Source organism: Spermophilus citellus (genome assembly GCF_964194105.1).
Source record: "Spermophilus citellus genome assembly, chromosome: 1".
Lineage (NCBI taxonomy): Eukaryota > Metazoa > Chordata > Mammalia > Rodentia > Sciuridae > Spermophilus > Spermophilus citellus.
In genome coordinates, this window is record NC_138182.1 from 12,053,373 (window position 1) to 12,079,077 (window position 25,705).

Below are 25,705 nucleotides of genomic sequence, written 5' to 3' on the forward strand. Positions count from 1 at the left end.
TTTTGCTTCTCTGAACTCTAAGCTGAGCTACACACACTCTTGACAAGGGACTTTTCTGGTTAAAGGAAAGTCCTATGTCCTTATACACACTTCTTAGTATATCCTGAAAAACCAGTTCAAATGTCACTTCCCGTGAGAAGCCGGGTCTGGCCTCTCAGCCTCCCCTGTACTCCCGCATGACTCACCTATCTTGCTGGGCTGTGTGTCTCCCTCAGTGCCCCAGTTCCTCCATGTGGGGGCTCTGCTTAGTTTATCTTAGACCTGCCTCAGGCCACCAAAGTCCAGGGCAGAGAATGTGTTGGATAGATGTTTGCCGGTTGAATGACAAAACCACTCTATCCCCGTCAGATCTCTGGGGCCCAGCATGGCCACACTCTGGACCCAGCACGGTGGGCCTCTGAACACAGAAATGAGCATAAACAGTTTGAACATCGGCAACAACTAAAGTGTAGAAGGAAAATAGGACTCTGGTCAACTGCAGTCAGAGGTTAGTGAAAGTAAAGATGTGAGTTTCCCATCGAGGCTCATGAACCCCCTGAGGTTTAGTAATGGATCCCATGAGAGTCCACGGATACCTCCAGACTAGACCACTGTGCCCCAAGTTGGCTTGTCATCTTTCAACCCCCAGGTGGCTCGGGTGTAAGAGACTGTCACCTCCAACACCTCAGCTCCTCCCCTTCTGCCTGTGGGACATCCTCACCGGGAGACAGAGCCAGGCTTTTCCCACTGCTCCCCCAATGGGGCCGTGCACAGAAGTGGAGGTTGGGGGGAATTATGGCCCAGGGCGGCCTCCTGGCTGGCCCATGGCAGGGCTCGTTCTTTTCTTTTTCTCCTTGCTCCGGAGCACGAGCGTGGCAGGTCCCTCGGGCCTCTCCATACTTCCCCTCCATCCTTCACTTCTTCTCCTCTTCATTCCAGACAGCTCAGCTCAGCCCAGACTCCTGCCTCATCTTGCTCATCTTAGCTCTGGGGGGGTCTCAGCCTATGGCCAGGGTCACCTCTGGTAGACAAGCCTGTTGTTCCAAGTTGTTTATCAGGTGATTTCTTAAAAACACACCAGGGCTCTTCTCCGGGGTCAGTCTTGACGAATACAGTTTTCTCCATCATATTCCAATGGAGTCAATGGTTCTTTGAAGACTCCTCCTCCTTTGGATGTTCTGCTGTGCTCTCTCTGGGGGCAAGAACATGGCCCTTTTCTGTCACTATCTCTTTCTTTGACCATTAGCTGCTGTTCGTGTGGGGTAACCTAGCACAGCCCACAGTCCCTGGTCTTAAGGCTAAACATGAATGAGTACTTCATGACCAAAAGGTCTATCCAACTGACACAAGAATGGGCAATCACTTGAGCTCATCAATGTCACTGTGACACAGTGGTAGAGGGTTTGCCTAGCCTGCTTCAGTCCCTGGGTTCCATCCCACAGATACCTGCTACCACCACTTCTCTCCAACCTTGAAATGCGGGTCCTTGCCATTGTAGTAAAATATGATGGGGTGGCATGACACCTAAAGTGAGAAAAAACAAAATTGTTATTATTGAAGATGATGTGAAGATAAACCTAGAAAATCCAAGTCAGCAAATGGAAACCTAATGAGTTTGGTGAGGTGGTTGGATATAAGATTTACAAGTAAAGGTCAATGGCTTTGCTGGGGATGTAGCTCAGTGGAAGAGCCTTTACTAGAATGCATGAGACCCTGGGTTCAATCCCCAGCAGTGCAAAAAAAGAAAGAAAGAAATGTCAATGGCTTTCATACCCATTAGGATATTATAAAACAAAACATAATGAAACAAGTGCTGGTGTGGAGGTGGACAGCTTGGAACCCTTCTCTAGTTGTGAAAACATAAAAGGGTATAGCTATCATCCCATCCCATTGAGATGGCTTTGAGTTTTTCATCCAGTGCATCAGGGTGTGGATAAGCCTTCTTTCTGGGTCTCTGGTGTGTGTCTTCTCTTCATGGAGATCCATCTCTCCATCCACACACAAAACCCGGGCCAACCTCCCTCTCAGCTGTGTCCTTGAAGGAAGAAACAGTTTCTGCATGACAACAAATATCTTCCCTCTCTGTTGATAAAAATCCAAGGCCTGGGAGGCCTCTTCAGCAATAAAAAAAGAAAGAAGTTACTGATACACGCATGCTACAACACAAACCTCAAAAGTTCAGTGGGAGAAGCCAGACACCAGGACTGGAGATGTGGCTCAGTGTAGAGCACTTGCCTAGCGTGTGAGGACATGGGTTCCATCCCCAGTGAGGGAGGAGGAGGAGGAGGAGGAGGAGGAGGAGGAGGAGCAGCAACCACCGCCAGAAGACTACACATCATATGACTCCATTCACATGCAATGTCCAGGAAAGGCAAATCCATAAATAGAGAAAGTAGATCAGGGGTGGCTGGGGCTGGGATGGCATGGGAGTGATTTTAAGTGAAAACAAGAGATGTGTTTGGGGTGATGGGAATGTTCTAGAATTGGATGGTTGCACAACTCTACATCTTCTAAAAAAACACTGACTCACTCTTGAAAAGGGTTCATGCCAACAGTATGCAAATTATACCTCAATTAGCATACCAGGCCAAGTAGAGTCTGGCTTCTTCCTTCTTTGAGAATGTTGGCATTTGGAATTGAACCCTACTTGGTGAAGGGCTTGGTCTAGGCTCTCAGCTCAGAAGTGCGCCCATCTACTAACACTGGCCTGGCCTCCCTCTGCACCACCAACCTGGCAGAGGGCAGGACTCTCCCTGAGGGGCCTTTGGCATCTCTGTCAGGTCTTCACAGCTGCCCAGGGGCTTCTCTCTGGCTGGCTGAGGTTTCTGCAAAACCTAAGGCTTCTCTCCAGGGCACCTGAAGGGAAGCTGTCTCCATTCAAAACAACTGGATAGAACGCGGAGGGGGAGGGCTCCAGCTTTCATAGAGTGACCAGAAGGGACAGAGCCACTCTTTCCTGCTAACTGGGTCCCTCCCCTTCCCTTTTCCCTCTCTTCCTTTCTTTTCCCCTCCCTCCCACCACTGGGTTTAACCTATGGGGGTCCGGAGCCTCTGGGCCAAGGGAAGAAGTGGACACTGTGGGGTGGGAGAAGCCACCAGGTAAGGAGCAGAGAGAGAGCAGGGGAGGGGGCAGGGCAGCAGATGGCACTGTGGGGGATGGGAGGTAGGCTGTGCTTGCTGAGAGAGGGTGACAGGTGGTGAATGGGCTTGGAGGAAAGAGGGGGAGTCTTGATCCTCCCCCCAAAACCTCTGTCGCCTTTTCTCCTCTTCCTGCCAAATCCAGTCCTCGAGAAGCCTACACTGTAAGTAAAATCGGGGGATGCTTTGCAAACACAGCCTGGGGACCAGCACCCCCGCCTCCCATATCTGTTGTGCCGCAGCGACTCCTGGTCAAAGAAGAGACATGGGCTTCTGCGGGTCTATGGGTCACGGCGTGGCTCGGATCTTCACACCACACCAGTAAGAAGGCATTGCTGGTTTGCATCAGGAGAGAGCTGCCCTCCTGTTGCACATGCTGCCGGCTGCTGAGAGGCTCCTGAAGTCAGATGGGAGTCTATGAGGACCCTCTTCCTCCTGGAGTCTATGAGGACCCTGGAGCTGGGGCACAGGACTGTAGGCCGGAGAGCTTAGGATTTTTATGGGTTTAAGAAGAGGCTGGGGCTGGGCATGGTGGCACATGCCTGTAACCCCTTAGCTGAGGCAGAGGATCCCAAGTTCAAGGTCAGCCTCAGCAACTTGTGAGGCCCTAAGCTACTTAGCAAGACCCTGTCTCAAAATAAAAGAGAAAAAGAGCTGGGGATGTGGCTCAGTGGTTAAGCACCTCCCAGGATCAATGCCTGGTACAAATAAAATAAAATAAAATAAAAGGCTGGGGAAGTTTTTTGGGGGTATGGGGTGGGGTAAGGATCTGCTTTTTGAACTGCCCCGGGAGAGCTCCACCTAGATTTAGAGACCAGCAGGTGTTCAGAGCAGACCTCCTCCTGTGCCTGCTCCTCCCAGTGGCCTCTTCTATTTTTAGCACTTCCTCTCCTGAGCTGCACACATGAAAAGTGCTTTACACACAGACACACACACTCACAGACACACACACTCACAGACACACACAGAGACACACACAGACACACACACATTCACAGACACACCCAGACATACTCACAGACACACACACACACACACACACACACACACAGAGACACACACGAGAAAAAAAGTTCTGAAAAATGCCAAACCGCAGGTCCTTTCCCTGCTCTTAAGTTTCTAGGTTTGTGCTGTTCCTGGATGACCCCAAGGCAGAGAGGGTCAAATGGGCACCCACAGCTGGGCACCATGGAGGTTAAGAAGTGCCTGTTGCGACCCCAGTTCCTTCTTCAGCCTACTGGGGACTCACTCATGGGGCAGAGAGCATGACACCCTTCCTCACCAGTCTATGCGGGACCTGGACACTATGACCCGTCTAGCTGTGAGTGACAGGATCAACAGCAAAGCAGTGGGACCGGCTGGAAAATACACATTCAGGAAGCCCAGTGTCAGCTCTAGGTCATTCTAATTTTGTTCGAGAACATTGCTGACATCTAGGTGTGCTTCCCAGTCCTCAGTTAAAAGGGTGGCACGCGACCCGTGTTCGGTAGTTTTATCCAGAGCTCACACAACTGGAGCGAAGGTTCCATGAAGCAATATTTCTGCCCTTTAGACTGCATTTTCTTTTCTGTTCTGTTCATTTCCCATTCTGTTTATTTTTTAAAGGCATTGAACCTGACCCACTAAAATGATCACGAACCCATTAGAACCAGTTAGAATGGTAGATTTATGCTATGTATATTTTACCACAATGAAAAAATTCAAATCCACTTATTCTGGACTTCAAAAATACTGGACTACACATATTTCCATTTTCCTCCAATTGTTTTCTTAAGAATCTACTTGTGTAACCACAGAAGAAACGTATCTCTTTGATAAGACATCAATTATAAATGCTATTTTCAGGTTTTTAAAAAATTAAGTTTCAGGGGCTGGGGATATGGCTCAAGCCGTAGCGCGCTTGCCTGGCATGTGTACAGCCCGGGTTCGATCCTCAGCACCACATACAAACAAAGATGTTGTGTCCACTGAAAACTAAAAAATAAATATTAAAATATCCTCTCTCTCTCTCTCTCTCTCTCTCTCTCTCTCTCTCTCTCTCTCTTTAAAAAAAATTAAGTTTCAAAATATTTTCCCTCTTGCTCTTAGTCTTTTACAAAGTGAATAGGGTAGTAGCAACTGAAGCTGAGCCTCAATCTCCCCCGTGGCCAAGCAGTTCCCACTTGGGGCACATCCTAGTGAAAATGAACGTGCACACTCATAGAAAGATGGCTTTGGAATTCTCACACGTAACATTTGTAACAGCTGCAGGGAAGATGCACTTCAAAAGGAGAATGACTGAATAAAGAAGTGCTAGTACATCCCATCAAAGGAAAAGTATATACCAGTGAGAGAGAAGAACTGTAATTACTAGCAATATGAACAAGTCGTACCTGTCTAGGGGCCAAATATGGTACCTTGACAGCTGAGAAACAAGAAGTAAGAAGGTCCTACCCCACCCCTGGGTGAGAGCTGTAGGAATTCTCCTACCTACCTTGCCTGACAGTAGTTCACAAAACCCTCATTCCAGAGGGCTGCTGCCTCGCTCCCGGAGCCCAGAGGAATCTGAACAAGTCTTCTGGTCTCCACACTCGCCCAGCCCCTGTGCTCCATTACACCTGTGCACACGACTGTCTGTTTCTCCTTGAAACCAGGCGTGGAAATGCACAGCTCTTCCTGGCTTTGTGGGTCATGTACATTTTTGAGTAAGCAAATTTGTGATGCTTTTAATCTATCCTTTGTTATAGGGTATGGATCATGAGAAAAATATATGACTATTTCTCTCCTACATACCAAAACAAGCAAAATAAGTCAGAGTAAATAAACAAACAAAAACATACATTGTAAGATTCTATTTATACAAAATTCAAGACCAGGCAATACTCATGTGGGCAGAAGCAGAGCCTGGGGGAGGTTTCTGAGTGCTTTTTGATCAGGGTGCTAGTTACTTGGGTGTGTTTGCTCTGTGAAAATTCATCAAATTGCTGATTTGTGTCCTTTCTGTAAGTATTGTCAGGGCTCAGAGCTTGATATCCCCCGCACCCCCACCACCAAAAAAAGAAGTCCCATTGGTATACTGGATATTTTAAGCTGTAGGAAAATTACAGAAGCAAGACAGTCACTTTTTTTAAAAATTTGTCAATGGACCTTTCTGTTATTTATTTATTCATCTATTTATATGTGATGCTGAGGATCAAACCCAGTGCCTCCCACAGGCTAGGCAAGTGCTCTGCCGCTGAGCCCGAGCCCCAGCACCAAGACAGTCACTCTTTACCCTCTCCCACTCGTCTCTCCAAATTGTGGCCATCAACAATTCCGTGATGTGTTGCCCCCAAATGTAGGTCATTAGACACTCAGGTGAAAGATGTCCTGCCCAAAGCTGAGAGGCCAAGAAGAATCTACAGAAACCCAGTGCTCAATTTCCCCCTTGGTCACCATTAGGGTCAGGTCACCCTGCCTTGGCCAGTCATGCTCTTTACCTTCTGCTTCAAACCTAAGCATAAACACACTCTTACCTGCCTCCTTGGGTCTCCATTTCTGAAGTTGCCTGCATCATGTAAGACTTATATTAAATCCATTTGTTATGCTTTTCTCCGTTTGTTAGAGGGACATTGGTCATGAGATTTCTTTCTCCCTTCCCACAGTATGTTCTACTTAAAATAAAAAAAAAAAAAGAGAGACATGACCACAAGAGTAATTAAGGGGACACTTGCAGGGGAAAAGAAATATCTTTCTTCATCTGTCTCTAGGTTCATGGGTAAGGACCTACAACAGAAGACAGAGTAACAAGAAAAAAAACATTCAAATGTATTTAACAGAAGTTTCATGTGACATGGGGCCATGTGTGTGTTGCTGCTCAGCTTTGGTGAAGTCCTGGAGAAATAGGAGAGGGGGACAAAGGTGTGATCTAATGGCCACAAACTGGGGGGACATGGCGAAACTTACTTGCTTAGATTCTTCTCTGGGTCCCTGTGTCTTCAGAGGCAAGAATGTCTAGCTACTCTGGCCACAGGCAGGCCTTCTCTCAAATGAGGGTTTTGGGGGCCTGCTTCCAAAGAGCAGGACAAGGGAAGGACATCGTGGCCCTCCAGCCTCTGGTGTTTTCTCCAATGCCAACCTGCCATATCTGGGGGAGCATGGCCTGAACCCAGTCATTCTTCCTGGGGTTAAATCCTTGCAATAGGAAAACTTTAGGAAGAAGGAACCATGTGTCTGTCCCATGCACACGTTGGTCCCTGGTGACTGGGCCAGGCTGCATGCAGGCCCCTGGGAGGATGCCTTCCCTCCCAGAGCTTGGGCCTAACAAAGCCTGACCCAGTGACTGTGGCTTCCCCTAACCTTTGGGGGCTGCAGACTCTTCACTCTAAGCCACAGGCATGTTCAGGGCAGGTCGGGGCAGGTCGGGGCAGGTCAGGATGCTCAGGGCTGGGGACTGAGAAGAGCCCAGGGATCTCCCCAGAAGTGGCTCTTCTGAGTAAATCTCTCCCACGGGCATTTTCTTGTGAATTTTCACCACTGTCCTGTCTGAACCTCTCTTCTGGCATTTCCCTGCACTCTGGGTCTTCTCCACCAGCCTGAAAGTGGGGTTTTCTCTTGGCTTATTGACTGCCTTGCACAGTGCCTTGAACAGGAAAGACGCTTCGATCATACTTATTGACCAAAAGAGAGGAAGGAGAAGAGATTCAGTGAAATTGTGACTTCCTCCTGAAGGAACAGGAGGATGAGTGCAGCTGGTGCTAGTTAGTGGAAGGTTTCTCTCTTCTCCATGTGCTGTGGGGAAGGGAGGGGCCCACTTCTTCTTTTTCTGGAAAAGTCTTTGCTTCAAGGCGCAGGTAGCTGCCTGGCTGACCGTGGGCGGCTCAATTCACCTCCCTGGGACTCAGTTTCTTCTCCTGGACATGGAAGGAGTGGAAGGAGCATCTCTCAGTTCCTGTGAGTCTACAAGGCCATGGGCAGGCACAGGGTGGTTTCTCATCTGCAGCTGACATCCGCATGTAGGGCACCATGTGGTTCTCCATGACCTGCAGGCTATCTCAGCTTCTGCTCAGCCTGGTGGCTCTTTGCAGGTCAGGATAGGTCTTAGACCATACCTAGTGGCTGGCCCAGGGTACAAAGGGGATGCCCAATGCACTCCTGTGGGAAGGTGGCTTTGGGCGAAGCAGGGAGACAAGCCAGGTGGAGTTGTGGAAGGCAGGATTGTAATAGTATCAATCCTAGCTCCTGCATCCGGTGACCATTTACCAAGCACCTCTTCTGTACTGACCCCTGTGCCAGGCCTAGAGGAACGGAGATGGTGAGAGCTGTCACTTTTCTTATAGGGCCCCCAACAATATTGCACTTATTTTGAGACACAGCCTAGGGTGCTATGGGGGCTGGAAGAGGAGCAGCTACATTAGGTGGGGGCAGTCGAAGGGGGCTGCTGGGAGGAGAACTAAATCTTTTTAAAAATTTTTTTAGTTGTTGATGGACCTTTATTTTATTCATTTACTTCTATGCAATGCTGAGAATCAAGCCCAGTGCCTCCCATAAGCGAGGCAAGCGCTCTACCACGGAGCCACAGCCCCAGCCCAAGAGCTGAATCTTGAGTGAGAAAAAGCAGAGCTGACCAGGATGCATGGGAAGGGACAGGCCTGTCACTCAGAGAGAGTAGCAAATGCCAGGTCACAGAATTAGGACTGCATTCTGAAGAAAAGTTGAGGCCATGAGAAAATCGTAGGCAGCAAATAACACAATGGGATGAGTATTTTAGCAAACTGAATCTAGAGCAAGGTACTATACCTTCGCCCGTGGCCACTGCCGCTGCAACTCCCTGGTGGGTGAGGGCTGAGGGTTTGGTGGTCTGGTTTATATAAAAGAGCCTGCTGCCATTCCCATCCCTGAGGAGACAAGATAAAGTGGCTTCCGGTGTGTGGCACAGGTAGAAGCACAGAATGAGGGACAGGGGTGGGGCGCTGCAAAGCCTGGGACAGGGGCTCCTTCCACTCAAGGTGCATTAGCCAAACACAAGAGGAGGTTTGTTTTCAAAGGTACTGAGATGCTTCTAAAAGCAGGTCAGAAAAAGATTGGCTGCCTCTGAATGGAAAATCAAAAACCAACAGAGACCGTCTCATGGCAGGACACAGCACGTGGATGGATTGGAGAGCCAAGGATGGAGGCCAGGAGGTGAAGCTGTGGCTGTCCTCCTGGACACAGAGGCTGAGGCCTGGATAAGGCCACAGCCTTGAGCATGTAAGGGAGGCGATGGACGAGGCGCACAGAATTGAGGGGACTTTCGGGCGATGGTCCATTGTGAGAGAGAGGGAGGTTTGCAAGAAGACTTCAGAGAGGCTGCAGAGATGGTAACTTCACACGTGATGGGAGATGGGTCGGGTGAGCGCACGCGCAGGTTCCCAAGAAAGGATTTGAAATACCATACAAGGTTAAAAAAAAAAGTCTGTAGCCTGGGGGAAACTGTTATGCTCGAATTCAGGACCCCCAAAAGACCACCAGAGACCACGATCGATGTCAGCAGCAAAGAGGTGTTTATTGCGAGCTAGCTCGGTCCTCCGCGCGCGCACAGCAACTGGTGACGCTGAGAGGCCCCGAGCCCAGGGTTTGCAGCAGTTTTATACATTCTTTGGAGAAGGCAGGGACCCCCATATACATCATAGCATCTCCTAGCAAATCATCACACACCGCGGGAAAATCAAATAACAACTCTAAAACATGATTAGTGTACTTAAAATTGATTGGTTTAAACCGTGAGGGTGTCTCAAGGGGGGTACGTGCCAAGCTGCAGGGCTTCTAGTTTAGATACTGGTCACCACACCTAGGTGGGGGCCATCTGGAATTTCAGATATTTCCATATCTTGGCCTCTCTTAGGTGATCACCATCTGCGGCTTTGCCGAGAACTGTTTCCACAGAGCTTTTCTGTGGTATTTTCCTGACTTTAGGACTGCAGTAGGTCAGAGGTTAAGTTTCAGAGCAAAATGAGGTCCCAAGTAGAATGAGATTGCGTAGGTCTTTCATTCCCCCATTTCTTTTTGGGTACCTTGGAAGCCAATCATGGGTTCCTCTGAGTGAGCTCATAGGATTCAGTTCTATTATCTCTGTCTAGGGGCTGATATTGGGCCCGTAACACCATTAACTGGACTGTATTGATTCTTTCCTTTACAAAGGCTGCAAACTTATTTATAATACAGGGTCCTACTATTAAGGCAAGCATAATTACAAGTAAGGGTCCAACCAAAGCTGAAATTAAAGTTGTGTGCCAGGGGGAATAATCAAACCATGATTCAAACCATCCCTTCTGTCGCTCTCTCTCTTTCCTCCGCTTCTCCAATCCTTCCAGTACTTTGGCTATTGATTGTCTGATTACCCCGGAATGGTTAACGTAAAAACAACATTCTTCCCCTAGCGCTGCACAAAGTCCTCCTTGTTGTAAAAAGACTAAATCTAATCCCCTTCGATTTTGAAGCACGACTTCTACAAGGGATGCATGTGATTCCTCCAAATATTTTACCTGTCTCTGTAGTTCTTGGATGTCCTCATCTATGGCTTCCCTCAGACTGGAAAAATAGGAGCGCTGTTGAATTAGGGCCGTTGCTCCAGTCCCCACTCCGACTGCTCCTAACAGGGTTCCTATGGTTAATATGGCTACAGCTACTTCTCTCTTTACCTTCCTTTGTGATTCCTTACTTTCTAATCTGAGTATCACTTCTTCTTCAGAGTGGTAAATTAATCTGGGTACAAGTTGAACCATAACACAAAATCCACGGGTACGGTTGAGCACAGCCGTGTGAGCACAGGGGGTAAGGCCTGTGTCACATGCCCACCAACTGTTTTCTGATGGTAATAGATAAGTCATTTGGGTGGGTAGAGGGGAAGTCTGATGACATAAATGCTGCAGGGAGGGTGGAGGGTTTCCCACACAGCTGCCTTTTCCAATAACCTTCTCTAAGCTAAGTCCAGATTCCACTGGTTCCCAACGGCAGTCCCGTACTTTGCTAGTCAGTGTGTAACTTCCTGGGAGAGCTATCCCCTCATAAAAGGGGAGTTGCATATCATAACACATCCAACAGGACTCTGTCACCTGGGGTCGGGTTTTGTTGACAACATCATAGGTTTTTAGCAGTAGTTTCCACAAGGGAGCGCCCAAGGCGTTCTCCCCTGAAATGCCGGGCACTACTAGGTGGGGCAGTTCAGGTGGAGAGTTTAGGTCCTTTTCTTCAGGGATCCTCTGGGTCGTCTTGGGTACTTGGGTACTTCTGGGCATAATGGGGGTATTAGCAGGTGGGGTTGGGGTCAGGGCTTTGTTAGGTCTCACCACAGGGGGTACAATTTGGGTCTTTAAAACCTTGAGGGTGAAAATGAGTCCTCCACCACTGCCTCCTATCCGGTAAAGTCTTACTCCCCAGGACTTCCCTTGTTCCCATCCTCGTGCTTCTTTTCCTCCAGGAGTGAACCTGGCCTGTATCTTGGAATCCTGATTGTCGGGTCTGGAGAATTTGATCAAGTCACCTTTGGTGACCTTCCAAGCTCCAGATCCTCCCACACTAGTTTCACATCCCCACTGTTTACAATAGTATTCTGCAGAACTCCCGCATTCGGGGGGCCGGGACTCTCCGGGGCATATGTACCAGGTATCTATCTTACAGGGGGGCTTCCTTTCAGACATGTGGCTAGCAGAAATCACTGTCAAAGGGGTTTTCTTGGCTAATTGGCAGAGATCAAATTCTAACTCAGGAAACCATATCTGGGGTCCCTCCTGAGTTGCCAAGACTATGTTATGTCCAGTTGCTGGATTCTGGATTACCCAGGTCCACTTATATGGAAAATGGGGGTTATTACAAAGAACAGTACTAATGTAAGCAAAACTAAGCAGCCAGCCTAATAACAGCATCCTAACTAGGGTTTAAACGCCTTATCTTAAGTTTAAGAAAATTGTTCTTATGGCGAGTAACTTTCCACTTGGAGTTCGAATCCGGAATGAAGTCGCTCCTCGAGGAGGATGGGTCCACTGGCTTTGCGTGAGAGGAGTGGATCCAGGTGGCGATTCCGTCAACCTTGAGAGCAGTGGGCGTCGTGAGGATCACGACCACGTATGGTCCCTTCCAGCGAGGTTGCAGTGAGTCCTGTCGATGTCTCTTTATGCAGACCCAGTCTCCGGGATGGAAGCTGTGCAGCTGAGGAGGGGGTCCTGTCTCGTACAGAGCTTTAAGGTGGGGCCACACGTCCTGGTGGGCTTGTCCAGGGCTTTTAGGGAACATAAGAGGTCAGAGTCATCAAATTCTACAGCAGGTGCTCAGACAAGCAGGGGATTATGGGGGGGGGGTATGCCAAACATAATTTCAAAGGGAGTGGCTCCTAATTTATAAGGGGAATTTCATACCCTATACAGGGTGTAGGGAAGGAGGGCTACCCAGTCTCCACCAGTCTCCATGGTCAATTTGGTTAGGGTTTCTTTTAGAGTTCTATTCATTCTCTCTATTTGTCCTGAACTTTGGGGTCTGTAAGCACAATGCAATTTCCAATCTGCCCCAAGAATAGACATGAGTCCCTGACTTACCTTAGACACAAAGGCCGGTCCATTATCCGACCCTACCAAGACTGGGAAACCATACCTGGGTAAGGTGTCTTCCAGCAACTTTTTAACTACTACTTGAGCTTTAACTACTACTACTCATGCTTGGTTGGAAATGCTTCTACCCATCCTGAAAAAGTATCTATAAAAGCTAGAAGGTACTTATATCCACATTTGCCAGGTTTTACCTCAGTGAAGTCTACTTCCCGATAGGCTCCTGGTCTGTCTCCTCTTATCCGATTCCCAGGGTTGGTCGTGCTGTGGCCCGCATTCGTCAGCTGGCAGGCCTTACAGGTAGCAATAATGTGCTGGATCTTGGAATTTGAATTTTTAATCTTTATCTTAGCATGCCTTAGTAGGTCCTGCGTCTTTCTCTCACCCATGTGGGTGGAGCGATGCATCTTTTGTAAAATTCTGTTGCCTAATTTTTCAGGTATTATCACATGACTTCGGTAGTCTCTTCACCATCCATTAAGGCACTGAGTCACAGGCAGTCCTTTAATCCACTCTAAGCCCTCCTTGGAATATTGTGGCATTTCTGGTAGCTTCGGGGCCCGGGTCAGGCAGGTTGGTTATCATCACAGTCTCTCTTTGCATAGCTATTCCCCGAGCGGTTCTATCAGCCAGATTGTTCCCTCTAGATACTATGTCCTTAGGTTTCTGATGTCCTGGACAGTGGACAATGGCCAATTTCTTAGGCAACCATAGGGCGGTAATGAGGGCCAATATCTCTTCTTTATTTTTTATAGTCTTTCCCTCGGCTGTCAGTAGCCCTCTTTCCTTATAGATGGCGCCATGTATGTGGGCCGTGGCAAAAGCACACTGGCTATCGGTGTACACAGTCAGCTTTTTGTCTTTTCCCAGCGTTAGTGCTTGGGTCAAGGCTCTCAGTTCAGCTCTCTGGGCTGATGTTCCCGTTGGGAGGGGCTCAGCCCATACCACTTCAGTCTCTGTTACCACTGCCATACTTGCAAACCTCTGACCTTGTTGAATGAAGCTGCTCCCATCTGTAAACCAGATAAGCAATGGCTGGTCCTTGAGGCCTTCTCTGATGCCAGGGACCTGCGCTGGGATCTGTGCACAGTCATGCAAGGGAGCCTCCAAGTTGGGGTTGGGTAGCAGGGTCGCGGGATTGAGAGCTGAGGGTGCCTGAAAGGTGATTCTGAGAGGGTTAAGTAACAGCCCTTGATAATGGGTGAGCCTGGCGTTGCTTAGCCATCGATCCGGAGGTTGTTTCAGGATTCCCTCGATGGCATGGGGGGTGGTGATATGTAGCCCTTGTCCTAAGGTTAGTTTGGCGGCGTCCTTTACCATTAGGGCAGTGGCAGCGATCATCCTCAGGCAAGGTGGCCAGCCGGCCGCCACAGGGTCCAGCCTTTTTGACAAGTAGGCCACTGGCTTCTTCCAGGGACCCAGATACTGGGTCAGGACTCCTTTAGCAACCCCCTTGCGTTCATCAATGTACAGATAGAATGGTTTTGTGATATCGGGTAGCCCTGGAGCAGGTGCGGACAGCAAAGCAGTCTTAATTTGATCGAAGGCTCTGCCCATCTCCGTGGTCCACTGGAAGGGCTGAGTTTCTTTCATGCCTTCATACAAAGGCCTGGATAATTCAGCAAACCCAGGTATCCACAGCCTGCAAAAACCGGCCGATCCCAGAAGCTCCCTTATTTGCTTTGGGGTCCAGGGTACAGGGATTTTTAAAACTGTTTCCTTCCTGCCTGTGTTAGCCAGCGTTGCCCGTCTTTTAACAGATACCCTAGGTATGTCACCTCAGGCTTGCAGATTTGAGCTTTCTTGGCTGAGGCTCGGTAACCTAGGTCCCCCAGGGTCTGCAACAGGACTCTGGTCCCTTTTAGGCACTCTTCTCTGGTCTGGGTTGCAACCAAAAAATCATCTACATACTATAAGAGAGTTAGCTCAGGGTGCTTCTCCCGGAACTCACTTAGGTCCTCATGGAGTGCTTCATCGAAGATAGTAGGAGAATTCTTGAAGCCTTGTGGGAGTCTGGTCCACGTTAGCTGTCCATTGATTCCTTTTTCCTTGTCTGACCACTCAAAGGCGAATAGTTGTTGACTCTTGGGGGCCAGGGGCAGACTAAAGAAGGCATCTTTTAGATCTAGTACTGTATACCATTGTCTTTCAGGTGGCAGGGAGCTTAGGAGGGTATACGGGTTAGGGACAGTGGGGTGAATGTCCATCACCCTTTTGTTTGCCTCCCTCAGGTCTTGGACCGGCTGGTAGTCGTTCGACTGAGGCTTCCGAACAGGCAGAAGCGGGGTGTTCCAGGCCAACTGGCAAGACCTCAGGACTCCCAAATCTAACAGTCGCCAAATATGGGGGGTTATTCCTGTTCGAGCTTCCACCAACATAGGGTATTGACGAACCCTAGCCGGTCCGCTCCAGGCTTTAGCTCCACAAACACTGCCGCCGGTGTTTGGCCAGAACCATACCTCCTGTCTCCACCCATGCCTCTGGGTACTCCTTTAGCCAATAGTCTATATCCTGATTGCTGGGGACAGGTTGTTGGTACAGTCTATATTCATCCTCTAAGGTCACAGTTAGTACCTGAATAGGCTGCCCCTGACCATCAGAGACTGTAGTGCCTCCGGGTTGAAAGTGAATTTGAGCTCCAATTTTTGTGAGTCGGTCTCTTCCCAACAGCGGATAGGGGCAGTCAGGGATAACTAAGAACGAGTGGGACACCTGGCCCACACCTAGGTCCACTGTTCTTCGGGTAGTCCATGAATATTTGTTAATCCCTGTAGCCCCCTGTACCCAAGAAGTCTTTTTAGGTAATTTTCCTTGCGGCTCCGTCAATACGAGTGTTGAGCTCCAGTGTCCACTAGGAACTCGATTGGAGTCCCTTCCACCTGAGGAGTTACCCTGGGCTCGGGGAGGGGAGCCGAACCCCGACACCCCTAATCTTCCTCTGTGTTAGTCACCAGTGCTGGGGTGCATCTAGGGGGACGGGGCTCTAGCCCCATTTCCTTTTTCTTAGGGCAATCCCTTGCCCAGTGACCTGTCTCCTTGCAGCAGGCACACTGGTCTCTACGCAGTCGCAGGCCGATAAGTCGGCGCTGCTCCTGCTCTTGGTCTCTGCCCCAGTCCCCCGAGCTTTGCCTCCTTTCCATTCCTTGCACTGCTGCTACCAACACCCTTGTCATTTCCCTGGTGGCTTTTGTTTCCCTGTCCTCAGGAGTATCCCTATTTTTATAGACTCTCTGTGCTGTGGCCAAGAGATCCTGAACACTCTTACCCTCTAGATTCTCTGGCTTCTGTAGTTTCCTTTTAATATCTGGAGCTGCCTGATGAACAAAAGCCTTTACGACCGCTGCCTGATTCTCCGGAGACTCCGGATTGGGGTAAATTGTCTAAAGGCTTCCATTAACCTTTCTGGGGAGCTAGCAGGAGACTCCTGTTTCCCTTGTATCACTGTATAAACTTTAGCCAAATTAGCTGGTTTTCGGGCCGCAGCCCGGAGACCCGCCATTAGAGACTGGCGATAGACCTGGAGCCTCCCCCTACCTTCTGCTGTGTTGGGGTCCCACTTGGCTGCGGGCGACCTGCTCAAGGGAAAAGCAGCATGAATCAGGTCAGGGTTGGCTGTAGGTTGCCCGTCATCTCCAGGGACCAGTTTCCTGGCCTCCGTCTGGAAGATGCGGAGCAGTTGGTGGCAGTCATCCCAGGTGGGCTGGTGAGTCAACAGAACACTGTCCAGGAGAGAGGTTAAACTCTTTGGGTTGTCAGAGTAAGGGGGGGTTGGATTCTATCAATTGTAGAAATCCCTAGAGGAGAAGGGCCAGTACCGAAGTCTAGGGTTCCCGGCCTCGTCAAGGGCCCTATCTCCCTGAGGGGCAAGACCACGGTGGTATCAAGAGATTGAGCAGGGGACAGGGCCCGTTGGGCTCGCCCTTGGGTTCCCCCTGCTGGTCCTTCCAGTGCCCCATCTGCTCTTATTGCTCCTCCCCCTGCAACCCCCTCATCCGGCTGGTTAGTGGGGTCCACATAGGGAGGGGACTCGGATTCCGAGAGAAGTGGGTCGTCACCCCCTTGGAGGACTGGATATAGGGGGGCTGACGGTCGGGTAGGTCCCAGGGTTTGTGGCCCAGGATCGACCTCTTTTGCCACAAAAATGTCGGCCTCATGTGCCACATGTAAAAAGGGAGTTAGCCAATTAGGGGGGTCCTTGAGTAAGTCCATCCACACTAAGATATAAGGAATCTGATCTGGATATCCCTCTTTTTTCAGGCGAAAAATCACATTCTTTACTTACAGGAGTGCACTTTTGCAAAGGTCCCCTCTGGTGGCCACCCTACACCAAAGGTGGGCCACTCGACAGAACAGAGAGTTATTAGCTTTCTTTTCTTTATCTCTATTCCCAAATTACGCCCTCTTTCCCTAACGTCTGTAAAATGGTCAGTCAGTACAGTCAAAGGAGTAGTCTGAGTTTGTCCCTTGTCTAGGTGAAGAGAAAACAGCTATGATTATTAACAAAATCAAGATTGTAACACAGACAGACAGACAGACAGCAAATGTTGACTGTGAGCACCCTGAGGCCGTTTCAAAGAGGATTTCAGAAGGCAGAGTAGATCTTCCGCTGCCCGACTCCCCTGGTGGCCTACGACCTGTAATAATTCTGAGGGGGATTAGTTCCCTTGCCAGGGTGTTGAGGGGAGGCGGATAGGACAATACAAACGCAGGTAACACAAAATTCGCAGCTTGGCCACAGAATTCGCAATGCGGTGTGGATTGCTACCCAGAAACTAAAAGCAGAGGCGAATGGAGGAACTGTCAGTTACAAAATACTTTACTCAACACTTCACAAAATACTTTACTAAAGGCAATGCACTCAGAACCCAGAAAGGGGCTGGAGACATCTCCCACAAACCCAGTTGACTGCCCTTCCGTGCGTCCACCTGGACCTTTTGCCGACCACACAACACAGAACCTGCAGGCAACCAGAGTACAGAAACTTACAGATCGGCAATGCCTTTACTTACCGGCCGGGTTTTCATCACCTCTTGATCGGGGTGTTTGGGTAGGCTTATTAGGGGGATCCCGGATGAATCCCCATATGTTATGCTCGAATTTAGGACCCCCAAAGACCACCAGAGACCAAGATCGATGTAAGCAGCAAAGAGGTGTTTATTGCGAGCTAGCTTCGTCCTCTGCGCACACACACAGCAACTGGTGACACTGAGAGGCCCCGAGCCCAGGGTTTGCAGCAGTTTTATACATTCTTTGGAGAAGGCAGGGACCCCCACATACATCATAGCATCTCCTAGCAAATCATCACACACCGCGGGAAAATCAAATAACAACTCTAAAACATGATTAGCGCATCAAGTGGCAGGAAAGAATCTGGAAAGGATTATTGGTTAGTTCAAGGGGTTGACGCACTTAAAATTGATTGGTTTAAACCGTGAGGGTGTCTCAAGGGGGATACGTGCCAAGCTGCAGGGCTTCTAGTTTAGATACTGGTCACCACACCTAGGTGGGGGCCATCTGGAATTTCAGATATTTCCATATCTTGGCCTCTCTTAGGTGATCACCATCTGCGGCTTTGCCGCAAAATGTTTCCACAGAGCTTTTCTGTGGTATTTTCCTGACTTTAGGACTGCAGTAGGTCAGAGGTTAAGTTTCAGAGCAAAATGAGGTCTCAAGTAGAATGAGATTGCTTAGGTCTTTCAAAACATGGGGCCTGAGACCAGTCACCTGGTTCACTCTGACCCGGTACAGCAGGTCCCCGTGGACACCTTGATGTCATGAATACAGATAACCCCTAAGAGCTTTCCCCTGTGAGGCAACAGCCAGGTATGTGTAACTGAAGCGACCAACGTCCTGAGCTATTCTTTTCCACCCAGGCAATTGGAACTACCCGTTTTCTGCCCCCTCCTTCTTCTGGCGGGATTTATTCTGGGGGGGGGGGCTTTACCACTGAGCTACACCCCCAGGCTTTTTAATGTTTTATTTTGAGACAGGGTCTCACTAAGTTGCTCAGGCCCTTGCTGAGTTGCTGAGGCCAGCCTTGAACTTGCAATCCTCCTGCCTTAGCCTCCTGGGTTGCTGGGACCCTAGGCCTGCACCTATAGGCCTGCACCACACCCGGCGACACCTCCTTCTTATTCTTATTTATTTTTTTATTAATCTATAAAAATCCGGTTCTGTAGTCTGGATAAGTGTTTTCACAGAGGCCTGTGTGGTAGAGGCCTGGTTGCCCATGCCTGGCATTGTTGGGAGGAGTGGAACTTTTCGGAGGCATGGCTCACTGGAGGGAAGTGAGGTAAGTGGGAGCATGCCTGAAAGGGGGCTATTGAGACCGAAGCCCTCTCCTATTTCCCTTTTTCCTGGCCATGAGGTAAACAGGCTTCTTCCACCATGTGTTCCCATTATGATGTCCTGCTTTGCCACAGGTCCAAAGGAATTAGTTCAACTGACCATAAACTGAAACCTCTCAAACTGTGAATCCAAATAAACCTTTTTTTTTTTAGTTATACATGGACACAATATCTTTATTTTGTTTATTTATTTATATGTGGTGCTGAGGATTGAACCCAGGGTCCCACACGTGCAAGGCAAGTGCTCTACTGCTGAGCCACAACCCCAGCCCCCACTTTTCTTCTTTTTAAGCTGACCATCTTAGGTATTTTGTTACAGCAACAGGAAGCTGACTAACACCTAGACCCTTAAGATGCCTTTTCAGGAGCACTTACTCTGGGCAACTAGAGTTTGTGTCTTCTTTTGGGGTCATAATCTTTAGTTGAGCTCATATAAAATCTATTCTCACTCAAGCGTCTTTCAACTTGTCTAAAAGTTGACATTTTTGGTGACCATGAAGGAAACCCAAAGTGACTCTTGAGGCTTTTCCAGGTGGCTCTCTCTGAACTCAGCCCATGTTACCAGAAATCAAACCCATTGTGTTCTCAGATGCTAGGGGTTTAGCTGGAAGCTGGGGTGAGTCCTCTCAGGATCCCAAGTTTCCCACATTTTTGTTTGAGACTGTGCATTATTTGAGCTGTTTTCTGACTCTACGTGAGAATTAGGAGCAGGGTTCTATCTCTAAGCAAGGTTACTATTTTCTACCTTCCTCTGCAGAAGGCTCAGGTCACAGATGAAGGAGTGCTGTTTTGGCCGATTCTAGGTCAGGTCTCAGATGAGGGCAGGGTTGCTCACCATTAAGGGTCTAAAGTCTTTGTCTTGATTGATTTAGTGCAATTGTGAACTGCAGTTGCTGTTTTGCGTTGTGTTTTGGATCTCCCTTGACTGTGACCAAGCTAGCTGTTAAGCCTGACCCAGTGAAAACACGTGAGTGCAATCTTGCTAGGAAGTGGTGTGTGTGTGTGACAGACAGACTGCTCCCTCCAGGATGAGAGGGCGCTCTAGACAAGTAGCACCTCAGCAGTGCAGTGGCAGCGTCAGGACATTGGTGTCAGGCAATGATCTCATAGGGACGGCCACCAGCAAAACATCATCATCATCATCATCATCATCATCATCATCATTATTATTATTATTATTATTATTATTATTTTGGTACTGGGGACTGAACTCAGGGGCACTTGGCCACTGAGCCACATCTCCAGCCCTGTTTTGTATTTTATTTAGAGACAGGGTCTCACTGAGTTGCTTAGCACCTCGCCATTACTGAGGCTGGCTTTGAACTCGTGATTCTTCTGTAATCCCGAGCTGCTGGGATTACCGGCAAGGGCTAGTCACCCAGCACCCTGAGCACCCTGCTTTACTTAAGATGATCATGTTTCCAAGACACATCAAAGGACAAAAGTGATTTGCCGGGTTTCTGTTCTCGAGACTAAAAGGCTCAGGGGCCACTCTAGTTAAACAGGGCTAACTGGCCCGCACGAAATAACCATACAAGAGACACAAATACCTTTTTCTTTGGGGTTGCTGTGACGGCTCCTCTGACCTTAAGGGTCCGCAGAAAGAGAGAGAGAGAGAGCACGCGCTGACCCCTTTTATTGAGAGAAGCTATTCAAATGAGGCAAAGGGTCAGGTTTCAGGGGGCTGAGTCTATTTTCATGATGTCCACTGTCAGCAGGTTGACTGACACCTGGGTAGGCCACACCCAAGGGCACAGTAAGAGGAGGGGACACACACAGGGCACGTCCATGGAAGACTCTATCCTAAACAGGGCAAGGGGTTATATTACAAAGGAACAGGTGAGCATAGCTTCACCCATGGGGCTGTAGCAAGACACACCCATTTCTGTGACTGAGCGCCTCAGCACCCAGCTGGGGAGTGTAACTCAGTCACCCGTAAGGTTGGCCTCCCACAGTGACTCACAGGTGATTCCATGAGAAATAAGGCTCAGCAGCAGCACCCCTGACCTGACACTCTGTCCCAGTGGGTCACACCTCATAGGACTGTAAATTATGGGGAGTCTCTCATCAAAGGCTGAGTCTTCGCTTAACACCTCCAGCTGGCTTTACATATAACACTATGCAGCTAAACTCCAAAGCCAAGAGGCGAGATCTTTTGAAATTCTAAAATTGGTATATATTTGCACATTTAATTGGGAAAAAAACCCTCAGTTTTAAAACCAAACAAAAGATAAGGTTTGTTTTTCAAAGATGCATAAACTCTTCTAAAAGTAGGTCAGAAAAAGATTGCCTGCCTCCAAATGGTAAATCAAAAATTAGCAGAGGTCATCTCTGAACTTAAAATCTTCTAAAGCTACTAGACTTTCTCACACAGCAGCGGCTACTGCAGCTCCCGGATGGGCGAGGGTTTAGGATTTGGTGTTCAGCATTGTGGTCTGGATTCAGTTCCTGGCCAAGAAACTGTGACGCTGTTGTACACCTTGTTTGCACCAGAGGACATCCACCATCTGCCCAGCACAACCAGAATGCTCAAATGGATAAATAAATTATGTTGATAACAATGATCACCTGTGAAGTTAGCAGATTAACTCAGAGGTACAGGGACGCATGGGTGTTTCAAACTCATATCAGAAAAACCAGGCCCTTGAGCTTATCCAACACACCTGCTGTAACCCCCTCAGCTGAAACCAGAAAAGCAGCAGCACCCAAGACTGGTTGTGGTGGTGCATGGTGCACACTGACCCATCATCAGACCATCCAGTGAATGCACGGGGAGGTCAACAGGTGATGCTCCAGCTCAGCTCCATCTCCCTGCTTGACGTGGCCTGCCAACATCCTGGGTTCTGCTCTGACAGCCCTGTGACCTGAACAAGTTCTTCTTGGGCTGGTTCATAGTCTCATCTGGTCGCCTGTAGTGACTGTTCTGCATTTGCATCTGCTCTCTGCCCTTGCTCTCCCTGAAACTCCGTGGCCACCTTAGCCCTGCCTTAGCCTTCCTGAAACCTACACCCAGCATTGTATGAAGTGTGAGCGCGACTTGAGGTCATAGATATTAGCAATTAAGAATAAAATTGGAATAAAAGAACTTGTGATTGCCTCGGTTGTGACACCAAGCGAATCGTGAGTATTTTGGGGAATTAAAGCTGACGAAAGTGACAAGGCCTGTGAGCTTATTGTTATTCAATAAATATGACACTGTGGAAAGACTCACCTGCCTGGTCTATGTGGGTGACACGGCCCCCCTCACAGTCTGCTAGGCTTCTTTTTCTCTTGTCCCATCTACACGGATACATCTTCTCAGTGGGAATCTCTTAGAAGTTCAACATGCACCTTTCCTTCTCTCTAAAGGGGGAGACCTTTTTAAACTTAGAGGTAGCCCAGCAATTGTGATGCCCAGTCTTAGACTTCTACCATGAGCTTCTGTAGTGCCTTCTCAAAAATCTAAAACCTGTGATAAATTAAAACAAGAAGAGCTTTGAAAAATTCTGAGGATGCTTTCCCAAGCCAGCCAGTCAAGGAAATGCTCTTGGCTCTAATCATTAAAGGGCAGGTACCTAGACGGACTTATGTCCATCAACTAAACTGACAACTTTCTAGCATTTTAACTAGCTATTTATAAAATAAATGTATAGCTATAAAGGAAATTTCCATTCATAAGGGGACTTCTTCTCTATAGCTAACTCTTGTAATAGGGAAAGACATTAATTTATCTCTGCATAACAAGCCTCACCTCTTATCATTTTCTCAACTTGGTCTTCACCCTTCTTTGTCTCAGCAAATAGTGGTATTTAGAGCTAAGTCCTGTTTCTTTAAAAATGTAAAAATTCCTACCTTCTTTCAGCAAAGTGTTACACTTTAAAATGCACATTTAGGGTTGCCTAGCGTGGTGGGCGGGCTGAGTCCTGCTCTGAGCTACTCCATGGTATGTAGAACAGCATTTTCAGGCTGTGCCCAAACCTTTGATCCTCCATTTTGAAAAGCAGTAGTTTGCCATAGTTACTCCATCTCAAGTTTAGGTGCTGAGACGGAATGACTCCGCGCCTTGTTTGTACAAGGAAAAAGCCACCATCTGCCTGGCGCAACCACAGGGCACACGTTGATAAATACCTTAATCATGCTGTGGTGGCCATCCCACTGCTCTCCCCCAACTTCTCTTCAGGGAACCTAATTAATTAACCATGGGTCCCTCTCTGTGGGGTTGTAAATAGCTATCTCCAGGAGCCCCACCACTCTCTCTTGCTTTGTAAACTTCCAGGGTCAGGCTTTCACGGCCAGAGATAGATGCCTGTGAACTCCTTAGAAATGTAGCCATGTCACTTAATTGCTAGTATAATTTGTTTTTTTTTTGGCAGGGGGTACCAGGGATAGAACTCAGGAGCACTTGACCACTGAGTCCCAACCCCAGCCCTATTTTGTGTTTTATTTAGAGTCAGGGTCTCACTGAGTTGCTTAGTGCCTCACTTTTGTGGAGGCTGGCTTTGAACTTGTGATCCTCCTGCCTCAGTCCCTGAACGGCTGGGATTACAGGCCACCATGCCCGGCAGCTAGTATAAATTTTAGCTCACTTTGCCAATCAACTGTTGCCTCAGCTATAACCTTGTAGGCTTATTCTTAGAACTATAGCTCTTAGGGAGATAAACTGAAATCATCTTGAGTTACTGCTGCCTGTGGGAAAGGACACTTCATGATAACATTCTCAAGTGTTTTACTGTCTTGTTCTGTACCTGTGAACTGCTTACCGTAAAATTTCTGTATAGTCTTTGGTCATGAAGGTCAAGAATTCCAACCCACCAGTGTTGTACTGGTTAAAGAATGATGTCAAAATCTCTTATAAAGAAATTTGGTAGAACTTCAGAGTGCTAGCTCATCCAGGTTGGCAGGCGTAAATAAACATGAGTTCTCCAACCCTCCCTGGGGTGCTTGGTCTCTTGCTGAGCTATTTTCCCCTAACAATTCTAATAACAATGACCACCTGTGAACTCGTGGGTGGATGCCCAGGCCTATCAAACTCACATTGGGAAACCAGGCCTAGGAGCTAATCAAATCCATCAGACCACCCCAATGAAGCAATGCTCTCACTTGAGACCCATAAAGGGAGGTGTACCCCTAGACTGGACTTGGTGGCACCCTGGCCCCGTCACCTGGTCACTCCTTCAGAGCCTTAACCAGGAAAATCGCCACAGCTGCAACCTCCAAATCTCTGTCCTTGAGTTACAGCAGAGTGCAGTGTCTCCTGCGCTTGACGACCATGCGAGTCCCACTCCAAGCTGACATCGCAAACTGATGACATGGTTCCCTGTCCACGAGCCACGTATTCAGCCCACTAATCCCCACTTCACCAGGGTGAAGCCCTGGTGGAGCTGCAGAGTGGTGGCCCAGGCAGGCTGGGGCCAGGCGGCGAGCATGGCCACAGAGCCCACCCTGCTGCACAGGCCTGAGGGAGGCTTGGTGGGCCAGGGCACGCCAGCCTCTTACCCCATGGTGGCTGGTCGGAGCCAGTGGGGACATCCACTCCAGGCAGTGCTGCATCCACAACCTGAGGATCTCAACCTTCCACTTCCTGAGGAGCCGGGGGAGGAGGCGGGCGCGGATGGGAGTGAATGGAAGACCTGATGAAAGTTCAGATTCAGCCAAAAGGGGCTGGGGGTGTGGCTCAGCAGTAGAGCACTTGCCTACCATGTGTGAGGCTCTGGTTTTGATTCTTAGCAATGCATATATTTAAATAAAATAAAGTTCCAGTGACAACTAAAAAAAAAATAAAATAAAATTGAGGCTTGGCCTCCTTTCTCTTAAAAAAAAATGAGAGTTGACCAATACCAAACCTTGATCAGCATAAATCTGGACCAATTGTGTTGATCCAAGTGCTATATAAACCCACAGATTAGCACACTCAAGCGGCAACCCCTACCTGGTTGCCTCTGACCTGTGGGGGTTCTATTGCTAATCACACTCAAATATATCCTACTTTTACATTCACTCATCTTTGTGGATTTCATTCTTCAAATTCGGGAGACAAGAACCCAGAAAGAAGAAATTGGCAGTGAGTCGCGGGGTCTGCTGCAACACTGAGGGCACAGCCCACTAGTTAGAGCTGCAACTCTGCACATGCAGACGCCACCCACCAGCAGAGGCAGGGAAACTCCAGTGTCACTGACAGTCCAAGCTGACACTGTGGAAGTGCCCCTGACCTGGGCTCTCCTTCTGGCCGTCTTCAGGAGCAGGGGCACTCCCAAGGTCAGGAGTTCAGATCATTCTTTTGCGGATTATCATTATCATTCTGCTTTTGCCTTGTTTAAATTGTTTTTGTGTATCCCAATGCTTCAGGACTGTGGGAGAAATTATGGGGGCCCAATGACTGAACACGTCAAGAATTTGTCACCTGTTTGTGATTGCACCCCACACACCTGAGAGTCCATGTTGGGGTCTACAGTTCAGCCCTGGCCTTGTAACTGCAGCCTGCTCTCTCCTTCCTACATGGGATGCCACTACCTAGGAATGAGCCTTTCTAGCCGCCTGGGACCTTCGGCTCTTGTCCCTTGAGGACCCTCTATCAGTCACCAATGCTTGACAGAGAGTGATTCTGATCAAAAGGGGGAAATGAGAAAGGATTTTAAAACATCCTAAATATGAGGTCACAAAATTCTTTAGCCCAGAGGAAACATGAGGCACGGGACTCCAGTCCCCTGGGTCATGCTGACCCAGCAG

At 48.6% G+C, this 25,705-nt stretch overlaps 1 protein-coding gene across 2 annotated transcripts in view; it reads left to right on the forward strand.

Annotated features, from left to right (window-relative positions):
* Positions 1 to 3,182: 3,182 nt before the first annotated feature.
* LOC308645674 (G-protein coupled receptor 183-like) overlaps positions 3,183 to 25,705 on the forward strand; it is a 31,956-nt gene continuing 9,433 nt past the window's right edge. For both annotated transcript variants that reach the window (XM_081287985.1, XM_081287986.1), the window contains exon 1: positions 3,183 to 3,281. The gene's annotated coding sequence lies outside the window, so the exon portion shown is untranslated. The remainder of the gene's footprint in view (positions 3,282 to 25,705) is intronic.